Source organism: Crotalus tigris, unplaced genomic scaffold (assembly GCF_016545835.1).
Source record: "Crotalus tigris isolate CLP2741 ecotype Arizona unplaced genomic scaffold, ASM1654583v1 scf7180000024429.2167931701:2281839, whole genome shotgun sequence".
NCBI classification, from domain to species: domain Eukaryota; kingdom Metazoa; phylum Chordata; class Lepidosauria; order Squamata; family Viperidae; genus Crotalus; species Crotalus tigris.
In genome coordinates this window covers 1453071-1473641 of record NW_024100596.1, presented here as the reverse complement: position 1 = coordinate 1473641, position 20571 = coordinate 1453071, and the positions used below count along the sequence as shown (strand labels likewise).

The window sequence follows — 20571 nt, the reverse complement described above, 5'->3', positions numbered from 1 at the left end:
TGACAGACGCCTGGGCGCAGGGGGAGCGGCAGCGGCGGCCGCGGTGGCGGCGGCAGCGAGAGGAGGAGAAGAGAGAAAATATTTTCCGTGTCTTCGCCTGAAGTCATTCTGTGGTTTTTGAAAAAATGTGCTGTATATTTTCAGGGCTGTGTCACATGATCTACTGGGGTTATGAATAGCCGAGTATAATGATTTCTTAGTGAACGTTAAAAAAAAGAGAGAGAGAGTGATTCTCAGCGCAAGGGAGGCTCCTACTCGCGCAGGAGCAGCGGGGAGAGACGGGACGTGGAAAGTTCCCGGGGCTCCAGGTGTCTCTCTCGGGGTCCCCACCCCACCCCACCCCGTATGTAGCCTGCCCGGGCAAACAGGTGAGTGGGCAGTTGGCTGGGCCTTGAGCTGAGGTGGGAGGTCAGACCCCTGATTTGGCGCTTGGATTTCTGGGCTGGTCCGCTTTCTTTTGAGTTTCCAAGGGCTCTTCGGAGTTTTACTTGAGCGCGGCACGGTGGGGATCCTGTGGAAGGGGGAAGGTCTTCTTGAATGAAAGAGAGGGGGGAGGGAGGGAAGGAGAGAGAGAGAGAGAGAGAGAGAGAGAGAGAAGGAAAAACTTTATGTCTGAGATGGCTCTAAACACACACACACACACACACACTGCAGAGACTATGTTCGTCCGTGGCTACCTTATGAATGGCAGGAACTCTGGCTCTGAGAATGTGTGAGAGTGACAAAGTTGGGGTAAGGATAATTATATGTAGATATGTGTGGCGGTGTTGGGTGGGTGGGTGGTAGTTTGTTTGGACAGAGGACCGGCTCATGTGGGTGAACTCCAGTTTGATAAGCTTTGACAACCCTGTTGCCTTCCTTTTTTCCCCCCCTTCAAATTCCCGTCCCATTCAGTGTAGTGATATCTCCCCTGAATACTGATTTGCACTGGGGCTGAAAAGGTGTTGAAACCTTGGCTGCTTTCGGTCACCAGAAATGCCGGCAATTAGACAGGCAATTTGTGATTACAGAACGAAGCATCTCTCTCTCTCCCTCTCCCTCCCTCCCTCCCCCCACCTAACTCCCTAGGACCATTTCTCTTCCCTCTTGAATACCTGAACAAAGTTTTTTCAAAGTTGAGGGTGCAGGCAGCAAGGGATTACTTTGTGAATGTTTGCGGAAGGAGAAGGGGTGTGGCAGCCCATACTGTCTCTAAGAAAAGAGTACCCAGCATCTGTGCATTTTTATGGGAAAGCACTCGGCTTTGGCCGGAAAAAGCGTTGTAGTGGTGGGTGGCTGTGGATTAGGTGGGGCAGCTTTGGGCCTGTTCTCCAGATGTCTGGACCATTATATGGACATTTCCTCTCTTCCAAAAGCTATCCAAATCCTTGAATTGATCAATTAAACCATGGTGCCATCTTGACATATATTGCTAAAATGGCAAAAAATTGTCATGATTTTATTGTTGGATTGTTTCTTTGGTTCTGCTAGGCATAAGAAAAAAACAAAGTAAACTTTCCTGTAGTTCTATCTTGGCACAGACCTTTTCAGCCGTCCTTTTACTTTTGACTTGCTATCAAGTCAATATTGCTCCATGTTATTCTTCATGTAAGAGAAGGACTTGCATACATAATTAACTCATCCATTTATCCATCCTTTATTGTCATCTTGCTGCTCTCTGATTTCTCCTCTTCTGCATGTAGTACCTCCTTGTTGCTTATATAAGTAACACTTGTGTATACTATTGATTGCACAATAAGCTTGCTTGATGTGGTGGCTAGTAGCATATATGCCTGGATTTGTTCTGTTGAGTAGGCAACAAATCTGTTTCCTTGGCAATCTTCTGTAGATGCCTGCCTAGCAACAGAACCAATTTTCAGGTCCAGATGTCTGGACCTCAATAAAAGATATGATGGTGTATAGGATTCCAAAAATAATGAGGCCAATATGTCTATGCTAGGAGCCAATTAAATGCAGATCTAAAAAGTCTCCATTATGTCTCTGTTGGACTGTTTTGTATATATTAACATATTAATGTTAAAGTTTTGGTTGGAAAATGGAACCAGACTGAATGGTATAGTCTGGATCTTTTAAGTGAGCACCCCCTAAAGGAAAATTTGAGGATTGCTCCCCAAGTTCAGTTATATTTTCAATTCTCTTTCTGTCCCCTTTGTTATGCATCTGAGCATCTTCAGTTGTCCTGTAGGGAAAGGTGGGGTGACTCTTCCTGTTTTAACAATAAGGGATACAAGGCTGAGATATATAGAGGTCATTAGACTTATTAGTCAGAATAATAATGAAATAAAATGATGCACAGATTTTTCCAAATTGGGTGGAGTGAAAATTGTAGCACATGAATATTTTGTGTTGGTGAAAATTGATTTTTTTTGCCTTCTTCATTTGCTGCCTGTCTAATTACAAAGCAGGACTTGTTTCTGTTCTCCTCTGATTAGTGCAGAATAAAAAAAAAGGGGGGGGGGACATGGTATTTCGGCATAGCCTACTAAAATTGCTTTTGGATGGGCCACTAGAATACCCTCCTGTCTCAGGATTCAGGCTGTTTCTCACATGGCAGACAAGGACCAACAGTGAGACATATTTTTTCTACTATAAAATCCTTTGGGGTCCTGTTTACTGTTACTTTTGGTCCCATGGAATGCTCCCTTTATGTTTCTCATTAGCAGCAGCATTTGGCCACAAATAAACTGTTAAAAGGATGAAATTAAAGGCAGGCTTATAAATAAAGCCATGATGGATAAAATCTGTATTCAGGCAAATCAAGTGGGGAGGTGCAATAAAAACTCTTTTTTAACATTGGGCCATAGTTGATTGAAAGAGGCATTCATGTCCCAGTGGTGGGCTAGGAACCTTTGCAGACTGAGTAGCCTTCTGCTTTGATCTTCTCCAAGCTCTATTTTCGGTCTTTCTCATTTAATTCAGGATAACATGTGCTTCTGCCCATGTCATCTTTTTAATAATGAGGCTAAGATTAAAAGATATGGACTGGACAGTAATCATCATCTGAGCATGGTTAAGAATGGTTTAGGCTTAGAACCGAGATATCCATTTGAGTTACAATAAAATACTGGCATTATTGTCCAATCTGGCTTTTTAGATGTTTCCTTGCTAATTACTATAGTTGTGTTTGTTTTTCATTTTCCCCTTTAAGAATAGTCAGGAAATTGAAAAATATTGGGCTTTACGTTGCCCCCAGATACGTATGAGACGATCTTATTGAGTCTTGCATGAACACAGAGTTGGACAAGATAAACTTAAAACCTTTTCCCATTGTATGGTTTTTTATTTTCATTTACAAGTTGTCTCTAGCCTTCTGCTTATCTTTTCTATTTGTTACATACTTTGGAAAGCTTTATTCCTTTCCTTTCTTCTTTCAACATTGTCCTTTACCTCCAAAGCTTGTTGGGCACATTTTTTTTTTCTTATGTAGTTGATTGAGTTGACTCTCTTCTCTGGTCATTCACTATGAATGGAACGTGCCATTTAGCTTAACCTATTGTTAGAAGATGTGCATAGATCCATATTTATACAATATTATAAATTCTTAGAGCAAGGAGAGTGTTCCTTTTATCTCATCTCTATTGCACAGAATATGTTGTGTCCACTGAAATGGCCATTATTGTATAAACAGAATGTATCAAAAATATGGTAGCAAAATATCATCTTTGTTCTAATATAGCTATTCTGAAAAACTCCCAACTATTCTCCATTTCATGTTTTCTGCCTTAGAGTCTTTGCCCACTTGCTAATCTTTACCCACTAATAATAGCACAAATGTGCCCAGACCACATCTCTTTTTTTCCATGTCCTCCTGAGGTTGCCTTCATTTCATTTCCAGTCCATGAATGGACAAGCGTAAGTCAGCCTTAGCTGTACTAAGGTAGAAGTAGCACTTTCATTCTTGGCATAGTTCAATGGCAGCCTGCAGGTATGTGAAATTTGTTAGGTTTTGCCTATTACCTTTGAGTGAGTGAGATCAGAGGGCAGAGAGGCTAGATAAGAGACAGCAGTGGGAACATTAGATTTCTTGCTGATGTAGTTTTCTGCTGATTCAGGGAAGGGTGGGTAGAATTTTGACTCAGTGACCAGGAAAAGCTTTAAATGTAACATTTCTAAAACATGATCCAAATTTATGATGGCCAATCATTTTTGAAGAATACAGTGAATGCTCCCTTCCAAGAATACTTCAATATTTCTTTTCTTCCCATTTATAGAGGATCTAGGAAAGGGTTCTAGAATGCCCTTTTGGCTTAGAACGACTTCAGCCAGGCCTTTGAGACAGAATACAAGCAACACTGCATCTTGTTCATGGCAGGGAATGATCGATAATTGTGGGCAATGTGTCATTCAAGAAACCTTTGTCATTACTGGCCTTATTAAGAGGCTATATACAACTTTCTAGGAGATCCAGGGGTTTCCAAAACATGTATTTGCTAATCAACTTAAGAATCTAGGAATATATTGTGGGGAGGGAATCAAAAATAATGTGGAGATGAAATGTGTTGCTTGCTATGTGCCTCTTGGCCATGTGGAGCTCAGCTGAAATTTTCTGCACAACAAGCACAGGTACTCTGGGCAGGTAATAGGATGTGCAAGAGGACCACAGGTCTTCTATTACCTAAAGTGGAGGTTATACTTGCCATGGCCTTATTTTGCGATTCTTATATTCAAAATTAGTTCTCCAATCTAATACCCTTCAGTTATATTAGATTATAGTCCTGTCATAGCAAGCCAACAGGGTCTATAAGTAGACTAAGTATGAATTATGTAATTTGTAGTCTAACCTACCCAAAGCCATTAAGTTGAGATTAATGTCAGAAAAACAGTTGTGGGTTAATTACTAATAGGAGAGCTAGCTAATGTAAGATGATGTCAATTCCTGATTCCCATGGGATATATTTTCTTCTAAATCTCATCATGACCATCATCAGACTAGCATTTTCTATATCTAGTGAGACAGGAAAGCCTGCTATTCTGGCAAGGAATTGCCATTTGGGCAATGCCAAATATGTATAGTTGAAAAGAAAATCCAAGTTTTTAGTCTTCAGTAATATGGAGAATAGAAATATATGAGCAGTAACCTGTGAAGGCTTGAATAAAAAATTAACAATGGTCTGAAGGTAGGACATTCACTATGTCTAGCTCTCCCTCCCTTCCATGAGAATGCCTCAGCTGGGCTTCACTTTGGATTCTGAACAAGGTAAACAAGGCATGGAAGTATAGTCAATTCACATAATTCTGCATGACTAATTAGGTTAACTTAGCATAGACAGTTGTGTGTATTGCTATTACTTCTTTGCTCCCTTTTCTTGCATAACTTTCTTTTGACAGAAAAAAAACCCTACTTAAATAATTGGTTCCTGACCAAAATAAACGTGAATGTACTCTTCTTTTCTTCCCACTTGTACTGCATTGAGTAGCAAGGTAACAATGATTCTTAGCTTTTTTTTTTTTTTTAAATATTGGCAAGTCTGGCTCTGGCAATGGAAAGGTAAAGAACTGTGAAAGCATAAGAAAGAAACTCAGAATTGATTTTGTTTTGTTGTCTGATTACATAGGACAGAGAAACTCTGACAGACTTTTAGTAGTCTCTTATTATACCTTGCTACAATAAAAGGCAATTTTGGAATCTCCTCTTATCCACCTCAAAGGGCTGGCAATCAATCCTCTAGGTCAAACTTCCTTAATCTGAAACCTCCCCCCAACCATTGGATTAACACCTGAAATTCTATTTTAACTGTGGAGAAGCAAATCTAAGACATTTTGAGAACATCAGGCTAGATCAAGAAGTCTGAATTAGTGAAGAGGTTGCACTGTGGGTTTTTACTTTTCAAAATATTTTTATGGGACAGCAGTGAGGACTGTGGACTGCAGTTCCTATCATCCCAATAATGCTGTCAGAGAATGATGAAACTTACTAACCAGACAACTGTAGGAAATGTTAAAGGTATGGGATTTGAGTGGGAAGAAGGAGTTTCCCAGAAGCTGGCTTGTTTCTAGAAAATAACACAGTAGGGTTGTTTATGTTGATTTGCCATGCCCTTTCTCTTGCTATTATGGATAAAATGTGACAGGTGTTGTCGGCAAGCACCAGAGATACAAATGATTCATCTCTCATCTTTTTATGTGTAAATCCATTGCAGCTCTTGTCCCATTAACAAAGTAAATAATTGAGATTTAGTTGAATGAGTAGGATCATGTTATTCAAAAGTCTATGGCATTTTGATTGAGTCTCTAAAAGTTGTGGGTTTCAAAGCTATCCAAAGTATCCTGGGGATGTATATATTCTAGACTGGAGAAATCAAATCATGTTGGAATATATTCTTAAAATGAGTTTGAACAGATTGGAATAACAGAGCCAAGGCTAATTGAAGTGGTACTTGGAAGGCAGCATTCTTCAACATGACAGTCTTGAGATGTATTGGACAATTGCCTTATCCCCAAAGTGTTTGGAAATTGTGTAGGTCCAGATGGAAGCCTATTGTAGTTTATAGTGAGAGCACCAATATAATAGGTCATCCTATCTCGTGGCATTTAAGATGTGCTGAATATCAACACCTATGGTTCCCAACCACATAGAAGTGGCTGTGCTATTTAGCAATTATAGAAATTCAAGAGGATCCCATTGAGGTAATTAGAACAGACTGTGACAGGAGACATCAATCCAAATGAAAGAAGAGAGAAGTAGTCAGACAGACATAAAGAACATCATTGGTGGAAAAGAGCCGAGGTGGCGCAGCAGTTAGAGTGCAGTACTGCAGGCCACTTTAGCTGACTGTGTTCAGCAGGTCAGCGGTTCAAATCTCACCGGCTCAAGGTTGACTCAGCCTTCCATCCTTCTGGGGTAGGTAAAAGGAGGACCCAGATTGTTGGGGGCAATGTAAATATATATATATATATATATATATATATATATATATATATATATATATATATATACACATTGCTTACTGGTGTACACCACTTAGAGAGTGCTTGCACTTAAAGCGGTATATAAGTCTCATAAATAAATAAATAAATAAATAAATAAATAAATAAAAGCAGAATGATTCAGAGAAAAGGAAGATCACTATGTTAGGGCAAAGGAAAAACAAGGACTTGGATTTCTCTTAAGATGTGGGAAGATATGTTTTAAGTTACTGCTCTCTCAATTGGTATGGTGAAGTCTTTTTAATAAAATGTAATCTTCAAATTGAGCTCAATTCTCAATGACCATGGATGTGTCCATGCACCTTTCCTGACAAATATATGAAAAGGATTTTTCTTTCTTTGATTGGTTTGTTCATCGAAAGATTGCAACTTTTTCTGCAATCTTTTTTCAACTTCTCACTTTAGTTAAGACCCTAGGATTTCCTAAGAACCTGCTTAACTTTTTGAGATCAGCCAAGTTTAACAAGGAACTTCTCGTAGAGTCATTATTAAATCTGACCTATGGATAAAAGCCAAGCTATGCTGCAAACATCTAGTTAGATTATGAGAGCAGGCAACCAGCCACAAGCCAGAAATAATGAGAGAGGAAGTGTTATTAATTCAACTTGAATGCCATTCTTAGACTAAATGGGCAAATGATACAATATGATGGATCCCAACAACACTGGACTCTTCAGGCAAGGAAATAAAATGTTGTAGGAAAACAAATGACTATAGTAGTCGGGTTCACTGTTTTTTAATTTGATATTAACCTAACATAGCCCTGGGCTAAGGCCTGGAAGGGCAGAGCTGCTATTTGCACTCACACAATGCAACTACTGTTTTCACAAAAGATCTTGGCTGAGCTTGGATGAAATAGTCATAGTTTATGTGGCAAAGCCAAAGACATCACTTGGAAATATGGTGGATAGTGTGTTGGTATAGACAGGGGAAAAACTATGCAAGATGTTACAAATTGGGACAAACTGGGCATGTTAAAAATTATTTCTGTTTTGGTCTGTTAGAGAAAGTAATCAAAATCCATAGTGGAGTAATAGCTTTATTAGTATTAATGAAAACAGCAAAAAAGGGTGGATAAACATGTGATTTTTCATTAATTTTTTTTCTGGCAAGTACTAATAAAACAACAAGAACAGCTGATGAGCAAGAAAAAAATTAAAAAATTAGACTAATGTTACAATCATAAGATCTGAGATGGAGTTTGTTGGCTGAATGCATTTATTAATGAAAAGTATCAGTATCAGGTCACTTGAGTAGTGCAAATGGGTGTGGAGTCTGCTTGGAACTGCTGAAAGAATTGTGTTGTAGACAGGAGATATATGATGTCGTATCCCTACTCAGGTGACTCTGAGAACATAGATAAACCTCCAAGGGGCCTCACCAACTCTCTAAAAGAATCCAAATGACCAACTGTCTTCAAGGAATATAAATCCTTCCATTCCCCACCATCCAGTCAGAACTGAAGAAGCTTATTGGATGAGAAGCAAAAAGGAAAAAAAAAACAAGAAAGTCCAGTTGCCTCTTGAAAAAGTGCCTTCGGGACAATATCTGGTCATGAAGCTTGGTATGCTGATCCTGTTGTAATTTTGGGTGGACTTGAATCTGCTGAAGGTTTTCTAGAGCCAGTTCCCTCATATTCTCTACAACGTCTCTCATTTGTGGAATATAATTGACATTGTTAAAAAAGAAAGTTTGGCTTCCCTTCCCAAATTTCCTTAAAAACTGATAGGGAGTCCTGATCCTTATAACAAGTCAGAAGGGCAGAATCCTATAGAGGCATGAGGGACTTTTCAGTGGGCAAACAAACATTGGGAGCCACCTGTCCCATTTAGAACCTGTCTCCAAAAATTACTTTTTTTGTATCCTTTTAAGAATCTGCTTGAATCCTTCCTCCAGACCAATCTTAGGATCATGGGCGATTCTTTGTTTCCTTTTATTCTTATGGCATGCCTGGGGTTGGCAAAAGGACTGTTCATTTTTTTTCCAAACTTTGAGGACCAATTTTCTAAGCAACTTTTTCAAAAATTCATTATTTTAAGAAATAATATAAGTAAAATACCAAAGTAGATAGTAATAACAAAATTATATGAAACAATCCATAAAAATGAAGACAATTAAAAAGAAAAATATTTTAAAAAGCAAAAAATCTCTCTTGTATATTAAACTTATAGATAGCTACTGGATCACAAGAAATCATATCATTGTATATTATAATCAAAATGTTATTGTAAAATACCATAACATCTATGCTAAAGTTGAACATACTCTTGTTTCATCCTTTGATTATTAGAAAATATTGACTTTTCCAAGAAGGGTAAATTACACATTTTTAAAAACCAAACCTTAATACTTGGAATAATTTCACTTCTCCAGTTTCTCAATATTATTCTTTTTGCCACATCTTCTGCAGGGCATAATCATAATTCCTCATAGACCATCAGATTCCAGTGCTTTGGCATGCAATTCAACATTAACATCTTTAACTTTTAAAGTCTTTCCCATAAATCTATTTATATTCATTAAAATGTTATTTCAGAAAAGTATGAAGAATTTGCAGGACCTTATCAAAAGCTTCAAGTATTTTTCATCTCCAGTGGATCTGATGTCCTTCTTTTCCTAATTTCCCTTGGGGCCTTGCTCATGGATCCCTGAGTAGCCCATCCCATTGCTGACACCTTTAATGTCTTTAGGATAGGGTTTCAAAGAAACACTTCTGTCGTGAAAATATAATTGCCCAGCTAAAAGAGATAAGCCTTCTTGGCAGCACAGTTTTATGCCCTTTGGTTTTCCCCTTCCCAAACACCATATCTGGCATGCCAGCCTCAACTGAGGAAGGACAGCCAAAGCCATTCTTCTTGACAGTAGCTAGCTTCTTTGGGATAGAGAAGTCCAGCCTGCCAAAGTTGTAATATCTTTTGCCTTATCTCCCTCATCTGTTTTTCTTCTTCTTCTTCTTCCTCCTCCTCCTATTTCTCTTTCCTTTTTCTCCCTCTCCAAAAGTCTTCTGTGTCACAGTCTTTAAACTTTTAGGTGCTTAGTCTGGATACTACCAGGGTGATTACTTCCAAGGAGGCTGGTGTTTTCCTTTTGCACAGGAAAATGGAGGGTGAGACATCTGGGACCTGGTAACTGTATTCAGAGTTTTTGACTTTGGATGATTGTGGCCCATCATAACATTTTTAGAGTGCACAATCCAAATGTACCATTCCTCTTCAGGGCTGAACCTGGAAAAAACTAGTTCAGCAAGTTTAAAAGAGAAGCTGTCTTTGTACAATGCTGATTGGTTGGTTCCCATTATGTCACTAAGATATCTTCCCCCTCAGTTCCCAGAGCAGTGTTGCACTATAATTTTTTGAAGCTAAAGTTTTTTTTTTTTTTAGAAAGAGGCAATAATTTCATTAGAGACACATACAGTACATGCTGCTTGAGTGCTTTTTTCAAAACAAAACAAAACAAAACCCAAATGGATTAAAGTTTGAATGGTTAGGGAAGTTGGATGGCTCAGCTGGCATTGAGTTGGCAGTCATTTTATGTCTGTCATTTTACTTGCAAAGTTGTGGGACGGCTAACTAATTCATCCTGCAACTGAGGAATATGCTGAGAATTCTTTTTAAAAAAAATTAGATCTGACTTCATCAAGATGGTGACAAGCGTCACCAAATAAAACAAGCAGTTTCATATTGTGATTGGATTAATACATTGTGCTAAGACATTGTGCTAAGACATTGCCTCATCTTAGCTTTTTAAATGCACCACAAAAGGTTGGATTTGTCCAACAAGGGAGCAATGGTTTGCAACGTACAGCAACTGGATTCATGTAGTAAGCTAAGCTAAAATAACCAACCACATAATGCCATAGCTTACAATGTAAAAGCTTCATTAACTTATCTGTCATTGGTGTTCCAAATCTAAAAAAAATGAACATACAAAGTTGCTGGGTCTCTCAGAGGATTGTAAGTAATGTTAAATTGTTGATTTCATATCTACATCTCATGGGCTAATATGTTTCCACTGATCTATGCTGAGATAATTATAATTACACTTCATGGTGAGTGTCTGATGCAACCAAAGTTCAGAGATATCCTATAGCTGACTTCTGTTGGGGAAAATTCCAAATTTTATAGTGCGCTAGATTGCCAAAATCACCTCAGTTCTTTTTTTCCCCTTGCCATCTTGGTGATTTTGTCAGAAGCATTTTGTTGTTGTTGTTCTTTGTCCGAGTGTTTGTGTGATGTTTCTTCCCCCCCCCCCCTTTCTCTTTTTTCTTTAGCAAACAAACAAAATAGCAAGATAACCTTGTCTCTTTCTTGCTGACATATCTTTCAAAAGCCATCTGCCTTTTGAGGCCTATGATTTTGTAGCCATTCTTCCCAAAATGTTCTTGCTGTGAGTCCTCCTAGAGGCTGCCATCCTACGTTTCTCGCCTGTCGTGGAAAGTGTCACACTGATTTATAGTTCTGCTGCCAGAGCTTTATGCTGCAGGATTGTTCTGCTGTTGCATGTCTCTGTGGAGGCAGATTCTGAAAGCAGTACCCGCAGCTGGAAGTCACCCAATTTGGGCAAGGGATAAACATTAATTTTGTCTTTTTTTCAACATACTCTAAATGGAAATGTGATTAAAATCCCCACAATTTGATTGTGATTTGGGGACCAAAATATCTTACCCAAGACACTTGTGCCATTAATCCAGGGAATATTATTTTCACCTCCTGTTTCAATATCAGGAAAAGTGAAGTAATTAAGTTAGGTGCAGCTAGCTTTTTGCACCTCACTTCAAACAGCCTTTTACTGCCAAACTTTCACTGTTGTTGGATACTTATGACAGCTTGGTTCCACCTCTCTTTCTCTTTCTCTTTCTGGTACTGACTGTCACAGAGTTGGATCAAATTCATTCAATATCTATAGTTCTTCCCACTGTTTTTCACAGGCAATATTCTTAGTCTTGGTATTTGATCCTCAACAAATTCTGTTGCTTCCAAAGATTCTGCCTTCATGGTTTCAAAGTGTAATAAAAATGAGGACATTCTGCAACACTGACAACCTCAGACTCTCCTGGATCAGATCATTCTAGGTACCACTGGCCACTATAGGCAGTGTGCCTCTATACCTATTATACACAGTAAGATCCCTTCTACTCAGGCTCTTCCTTTTGATATGTTTGCCACCATTCCTCTTCTCTATATAAAATGTCTCCATAAACAATATATATAATCTCCAGTTCTCTGCTAGATCATACAGGCTCAATAACAGCAGTATATTTCATAAGCAGTTACTGATATATGTGCCCTGGTGTTGTCTTCTGTACCACAAAAGTCACATCTATCATTCAGTACTAAATGCCAGGATTGGATTCAGAGAATTTTGCTTCTGATTCAGAATCTTAGGCCTGAGTATTTCTTTCTCCTTCTGCAGGCTCAGCAATCAGGAATTAATGACTGTCCTTTTCTTTGGAGGCTGTCCATCTCCATTCATTGCAGCTCACTAACGCAGCAACCATCCCTTGATAACCAGTCTGATCTTCTATTATCGGATGCCTCTGTTCTATGCTCCTTCAAGGAGAAAAGGGCTGCTGAGATACCTGAGCATCTATTATTTATTTTTTTGGGCATATGGAAGATTCATATTCTGTACAAGAGGGAACTGAACCTTCCTCTTCAAAGATCTGATTCCTCATTGCATACCAGTAGAAACCTTCCTGAGGAAATTAGCTAGGATATTATCAATGTACCTTGATAAAGAGGGACTTAGTTTGAATTCATTTGGGAGATGCTGATGTTCTGTCTCAAAGTTAGAGTTCCGTATACCAAATGATGTGCAAATGGCTGCCAACAATACCCTTGTGAAATTAAATAGCATTGAGATTTATTTTTTAGCTTTTCTCTTAAAGAGCGTTTAGTCATTGTCTTTCTCACTGACTGGTGCCATCTTTCAGCAAATAGTTCAATGTATTGCTGACTACGCTTCAGAGAATATTGTTGAAGTGGTCATGCTACAATACGTTTGGCTGTATTGCTTGGGCTCCTTAATGGTGCTTGGTCCTTTCTGGAAGATTTTTCTATCTTCAAGTCTCCATCAGTTGTATTCTCATTTTTATTATTATGGTTGAGGTTGCTGTTGTTATTGATGGTATTTTCATAAGATTATATCATCCCTTGAAAGTTTTGATTTTGACAAACATCCTTCTGTTATTATTTCCAGGATAATCGCTGATATCCATCTCTAGACATTATGGATGCAAGCTTTCATACTGTCATCCCAAAAAATATTGCCATTTCTGATTTATTCTTGAGTGTGTCCAATATCAGTATTTCTTTATATTATCCCTCCTTTGGTATCACAGACATTTATCAAGTGCATGGCTGTAGTTATAGCACATCTTTGAAGCAGAGATGAAATATTAACAATTTGTAAACCACTCAGAGTCTCTGTGAATCAGCTTTCATATAAATTTAATAAATTACATGGTTCATCGCAGAGTTATCCGGATATTTAGACTGGATTTAGCATTTATATCCATCTATTGAGTCTTCCCAAGGCCCTGGGATAACAGATGTTGTTTGATGGTGTTAAAGGTAGCACCACAGGATATAAGCTGTTCCAAATAAAGTTGCGTTTGCAATTGACTGATTCTGATTTTGTAAACGCCAATGGTGTTCAAGTGTCCATATGTCTTGGAATTGTACCCACGGCATGAATTATTGATGGGACCATTTTTGCTTTGTTTTGCCATAATAACTGTTATTTGCATGTCTTTGTATGTTGTGATTCTTTCCAGTTCTGATAGTCTTTTTGACTGAAATACTGCAACATTTCAACTGTCTGAACTACTACAACATCTCTCACCCACATATTTTCTTTGGTAAATAGAATCTATCTGCATGGAGAAAGCGCATGATTAATTGTCATTATTTTTTTGGACTTCCAGGGCTTTTAATTCTGCTTGAGTCCTGCCCATTATTCCAGCAGTGTATCAAATTATTGGAATTGCTCAGGTGTTAATTGCCCTGATAGTATTTCCTCCATTGAGGTTGGACTTTAAGATCTTCTTCACTCTCAAGATGTATTCACTTCCAAACTTTTTCTTGATTTCAGTGTGCTCTCAGTTGAATGATGTTCAGATATTTGTAGTGATCATTTCATCCAGAGTCTTGATGTTATTTCCACAGGGCATCTTGGTTTCTTCAGTATTCACTGTTTCCCACTGTGTATTATAAGTGGGTAATATACAGTTAGATTCTCAGTCTAAGACTGGTGGAAAATTAATAATTCAAGTCCTAACAAAGGACCTAAGAATTATTAAGGTAATATCAAAGAATATAGGCAGTTCCAAGAGGGCGGAGGTTTTTTTTTTTTTTTGTAAACATAGGGCATTCAGTTCTTATAAATTCAATATTCCCAAGTATCAAGAAAGTTCTTTAGGTATTGCTGTAATCACTACTGGTATAACAATAGATTTCTTTTTCCATAAGCATAAGATTTACATTCAGATGTTTGACAACTGACTCACATTTATGACGGTTGCAATGTCCCCGGGGTCATATGATTCTCTTTTGCGACCTTCTGTCAAGCAAAATCAATGGGGAAACCAGATACACTTAACAACCGTGTTACTAATTTAACAACTGCAGTGATTCAAATGTGGCAAGAAAAGTTGTAAAATGGGGCAAAACTCATTTAACAAATTTCTCTCTTAACAACAGAAATTGTCAATTGTCATAAGTTGAGAACTACATGTATTCTCTTTTTTTGTTCCTGTTTAGAGCCCAACTCTTTTTGGATTATGGAAGGAATCCTGCCAATTTTTACTTATTCTTATATTATTCCAGCTCATTTTTAAGAGTTTGCTTGGATGCTAATTCAATGTTACATATTTTGTTCTTGGTTTATTCATTTTTTTCACTTGGTGGTTAAGAAATTCATGTCAAGACTTTAGTTTGCTTTTCCAGGGATTCATTTTACTATGTCTCCCTACTCTTTGAATCTTCCCACAATGTAGCCAGTATATCTAGTTTTATATTCGCCTCCAACCACTTTCCTTAATCTGGGTGTAGGTTGACCTACTTATTTTTTATACCCAAAGTTGTGTCTACATTCCATATATCCCCAGACATCATTTTACCTGTTTTCTTTTCTAGTTCTACCAGCCAATTGGATTCTACTTTACATTGCCTAGATGTCAGACACAGTTTGGCATTCTAAGTTATGAGAACCACTTTTTTTCCAATTGGCTGCTTGTTTATTATTCTGAATGAGGAGGTGGCCTTCTTCCCTCTTCCCAATATATTGTCTGGTTTACCAGCTCATTGACTTACAGTATTGGTCCTTGATGGTGTTAACAGTGCCTCTGCTTAAAACCACTGTTTACTTCCGTTGTCTTTCTCAAGAATTTCCACGTCAAAATATCTACTGAGTTACAATGTGGACAATCCCACCTTCTCAATGTCAGGTCACAGCAGGTGGCTATTTTGATAAGAGGTTTCTCTTTTCTGATTCCCAACCTTTTACCTTATGATAAACGTGCTATTGTCCATGGGCATTATGTCCAGAGACCACGAAGAATAACAGAAGATTTCATATCTATTTCTGGATTATTCACATGATTCTCCCTACTTTCCCATTCTGATGTGAAATCACTGCTTTATTTCCCAGACAAAAAAAGACTGAAGATATTTTGGTGGGCTGGGGCTATATAGGTACTTGAAGAGGTGGCTGCTGCCAATTTAGCTCACCTAAAAAAATATTTGGGAATGTTGGTCTGCACAGGCCCAAATCTGTCAACTTAAATGCTCAGATGAGTATTGAACAACTTTAGCTGCAAGTAAACCACTTGTATAAATGGCTGGGTTCATATATTGCCCTAAACTATACTTAACACCTATTTTATTTCAGCTTAGCACATCATTTGAATCTGTCCATTACATTTTGTAAACCATGATTTATTCAATGTGTGAATGCAGATAATTATGGCTAACTTAACAATTGAAGTAAATTCTGGATGAGTGAAACCAGCCGGTGTAGAACCGGTGCTTATGTAACATGTTAGGATTCATTTCACCAAAAGTCCAAGATTTATGGATGAAATTGATTTAATGATAATAGATTTGGGGATACTATGGGGATATTGTACTTCATTTGTTGTTGTTCAGTTGTTCAGTTGTGCCTGACCTCTCACAATCCCTTGGACCACAGCCTGCCAGGCCTCCCTGTATTTCATTAAAGGTGCTGAAATGCCTTTTGGGGGAAATTTTGGCTGAGTCCACAAATTGCACTAAATCAGAATGTGGTCTGTTCATTTTTAGCTTAAGGTGTTCTGTGGACTTATTCTATTGTGGTTTATGGAACAAACCCTAGAATACAGAATGAATTACATCTTCTTGTACCTTTCTGGAATTACAGTAGAGCTATTGCAGTCCTACCTCTGGAAACAAAAATAAATAAATAAAAGTGATTGAACTTGTGAAGCAAATCTATTGTTTTAGAGAGCTAATCACCCATAAAAGCATTGTAACTACTGTATTAGAGAAAGCTAATATTGGAAAACATGGCGTTTCTGTTCTGACTTCCTATAAATAAATATGAATGTCTTCATATTCCTATAAATATGAATGTCTTCATATTTATAGACGTTGTTTAAAAATAGAATAGAATAGAATAATGGACAGAAATCTGTTCCTTTAAGAAGAAACATGAAGAATATTTGGTTATTGTTTTTGTGTAAGATATTTTCCCATTAAGAGTCAGTAGACTGTAGTGGTGAAGGCATCAGCTAGAAATTGGAAGTGTGTCAGTTCTAGTCCTGCCTTAGGCACAAAATCAGCTGGATGACCTTGGGCCAGTCACTTTCTCCCAGTCCTTGGAAGGAGACACTTCTGAAAAAACTTGCCAAGAAAACTGCAGAGACTTCTCCGGGTAGTCTCTGAGAATCAAACACAATTGAATGGGATTTTTTTTTTTAACTTTTGCAAGTCACTTTGCTCACAGAAGTATTTCCTTTATTACTTTAACAATAAAACAGCTTTCCCAAACTTGGGATCCTGATGAAATGAACTGCAACTCCCAGAATTCCCCAACCAGCATAGCTAATAGGATAATGAGAGTTGAGATGGAATATAGCCAGTGAATACTAAAGTGGGAGAGACTACTGTATAAGGACTAATGTATAAAACACATCTGAGTATTTAGGGGACAAAACTGTCAATAAACTAAATGTCAAGTGTGGGAAAATCAGGAAGTCCAAGCAGTTCAAATGATTATAAAGTTTTAAGTTCTCTACAACAACCTGAACTACTAATGGTCAAAGCAAATAGGCGGTAGATAAGTGTCAATGGAATTCGGGGGTGGGGCTGGACTTAGATCTCTTGTGGGCATGAAGGGACTTGAGAGTGATGATGTGTTTGACCCCTCCCTGGGGCTCAGCCTGGTCATCCCCTACACTAAGTCTGAGGTAAAACAAAAATGTAGAAAGTTATTAAATTGATTTTTGCTTAGAGAATGGGGGTATGATGGCTCAGCCACTAAGGCACTGAGCTTATCAGCTGGAAAGCTGACAGCCCGGGTTCGAGACTCAGCTCTGTGTGATGGGTGAGCTCCCGTTACTTGTCCCACTGCCCACCTGGCAGTTTGAAAGTATGCAAATGCAAGTAGATAAATAAATACCACTTCAGTGAGAAACTAATAGCGTTCTGTGTGCCTCAGTGTATAGTCATGCTAGCCATAGGACCATAGAAAGTGTCTTCAGACAACATTGGCTCCCTCGGTTAAAAAAACAAAGAGACACAACTAGACAGGGGAAACCTTTATCTTTACCTTTATTACTTAGAGATAAAAGTAGATAAAGGTTTGGAAGGAGGGAGGAAGAGGGAGAGAGAGGGAGAGAGGGGGAGGGGAGAGAGAGAGAGAGAGAGAGAGAGAGAGAGATCTTCTTCCTCCCCTGGAGCATTTTGATATCTCTCTGCCCCCATTCTATTTAATGCAGTCAAAGCAGTCCTAGAACCCAAATTTGGCCCCACCTCTGTCCCCTTGCCGCCCACATCTATGTAACATTGTTTGGTTCCCACACCAATTCTCACCTCTCTTTGGTGTCCCAGCCCTGCCTCACCTCTCCCCAACATCTGCGGGCCTGTAAGAACACCACCTCTTGATGGGATGATGTGAATGCTGCATTGTTATTCCTCCAAAAATAAGGGTGATGTTGACATTTCTGGATTGGATCCAACAGAACTCCTGAGGGATGGTACAGGGAACGTTGTGTGTTTCTGAGTGATGCAGGTGAGATTCCAGAAAGGAGTGAGATTTTATGCAGGACTCTTGGCCAGGATAACATTTCAGGAAAGGACAGGTGGTGGTGGTGGTAGTGGTGGTGGTGGGGGGGGGATGGATGAGGAGGAGGAGGAGGAGGAGGAAGAGGAGGAGGAGGAGGAGGAGGAGGAGGAGGAGGTGGAGGTGGAGGAGGAGGAGAAAAGCCAGTCAAGTTGATGAACTGGACCATGGAAATGCACTTTGGGATGATTGACAAAAACACTCTCAGCTCTCCTGAAGTGTAAGCACCGCCCTTCTGCCTCTAGACTGGCACCTCCTGCTTCTGTGCCTTCTTTTGGATGCATGCCAAAGGGAAAGGGAATGGTGCTCACCCACATATACTGGGTGAGCCTGCCTCTATTCATGCCAGGCCAACCCACTCTTTGAAAACCCTCATTTGACCTGATAGAAATTTGGAACTTACCGTACCGGTCTTTTTGGTCTGTGTTCTGGCTTCCTGCCTGGTGTGAAGGAAATGCTGATGGAAGTATAGTCTGGGATTCTACATTTCCATGATTTTTGCCCTTGTGATGCTTCACCTGCGACAAGTAGAGCATCTGTTCCATCTCTAGCAAAAGCTGACTTCAGACTGACTTCAAACTGATCTTCCTTCATGCAGCAGAGGGAGAGAAGATGTCAACCTGATCTTCAAGCGAGAGGGCCAAATTCACAGGGTAGACATCTATCTATAAGAGTGAGAGCATCTATCAGAAGGACTTTCTCGTATGTGGTAAAAATGAAGATAGATATCTATAGTTTTGAAAAAAATGGGTAGGTGGGTAGCCGAGGTGAATATATGCATTTTCCAAACTAGGCAGAAGCAATATTGGTAGCTGATTTTCATTATGGAACTGTCTGATGTGGAAGAATTGAAATTGAAATGCCTTTTGCTTTCTCCCTAATCATAATTCCTTTTTTTTTCAAATCTACATTTAATAAGTTATGAGATGTAAACATTATCTAGTCCACAGTTATTTTCATGTTTTTAAGCTGTTTCTTCTTTTCCTTCCTTATCTCAGATAAAAATCTGAATGTTTCATGGCTTGGGCCAAATTGTATCAGTCTTAGGAAATAAGGAGCAAGAACAAGAGAGGCTACGGGTTTAGTAATTTTCATTTGCATAGTTAATGTCCTTCACGGGAAGCCACTTGGTGCTAGTGGTACACCTAACATATGAAGTATTTGTATGCATTCGAAAGAAATAGAGTTCTTCACAAATCGCAGTTTCTATTCCTTGTCTTTTTTTTTGTGAGTGGGATCTGTGAATTGTCCTTTTGAATATCACACATTGATTCCTGATGATGGTTAGTTAAAAGATTGTCCAGCTGGTACTTGCTAATGAGGAAAATGGGTCCTCCTATATACATTCCAGGCAGCATCAATATTGGTCTTGCTCACAGATATTCTTGGATGTGTATGGACCAGATTTCCCACTATGATATATGGGAATCGGCACGACTTCCCATAAAGATTGGAGAACAATTTATATTGCAAGAAAAATGGGGAGAATAATTCTGCATCAACTCTAGTAGGTGTTACCCACTTTCTCAACATTTCTATTGAATGTTAGGAAACTGGGAGGTCTTTTTTTTTTAATTGATCCTTATCACTCTAGTCTTTAATGCTTAATACTCTGGATGTAACCCTAGAAAGTAATTATCTTCTCATATCACTGGGCTAGCTCTGAAGATCTGAGAAAAAACTAGTGTGATAAGTAGAAAAGAAAGCAGCATAATGGAAGGATGAGTGGAGGTATAATTGGAACTACATTTTACCCTTTGAGCTTGTTTTCAATACTACAACTTAGTCCTTGGCTACATGACATAAGAATGTCTCTGAGCACATATGGAGTGTCTTTTTCAGACTTCCTGAGCACATATGGAGTGTCTTTTTCAGACACTTTTGCAGCACAGCATTTTGTTTTGTTGATCTTACTGGCTTCGTATGCTACTCAAATTGCTGATGATGACTGAGCAGTATAGCTATGTGACCTTTATAAATCAAGTTAAAAAGAAGATAACAAATTAGAGTAGCAAAAAAAGCATATGCACATATATTGGAACTATGATATTAATTGTATTAAGTATATTCTGGTGCAAGAGGGAACATCTTTAGGAGGTCTTACACCCCACACACCCCACACACCCACCCAAGGCTGGCTGGAATAGCTATGTTTTAATGGACTTTCTAAAACAAATTTACATTTCCAGAGGAATTTTACTACACGAAGAGCATCAGAGAGCTTGCTTCTATGTTCCCTGTTGGTGATATCCTCAGAGGGATGGGATAGAGGGGGAGAGCTTTTTGTTGCAGAGCTTTTGGAGGAGTGATACAGTTGGGAGTAGG

General features: G+C 38.7%; 1 protein-coding gene across 4 annotated transcripts in view; it reads left to right on the top strand.

Annotated features, from left to right (window-relative positions):
* Positions 1 to 20571, top strand: part of RARG (retinoic acid receptor gamma) — a 170269-nt gene that overhangs the window by 29488 nt on the left and 120210 nt on the right. The window contains exon 1 of one of the 4 annotated variants that reach the window (XM_039330517.1): positions 115 to 368. The exons of 1 other annotated variant lie outside the window; for it this stretch is intronic. The gene's annotated coding sequence lies outside the window, so the exon portion shown is untranslated. Of the gene's footprint in view, positions 1 to 114; positions 369 to 712; positions 733 to 18176; positions 18196 to 20571 lie in introns of those variants that run through there. 2 more of the 4 variants (XM_039330518.1, XM_039330520.1) reach the window with 2 other exon arrangements.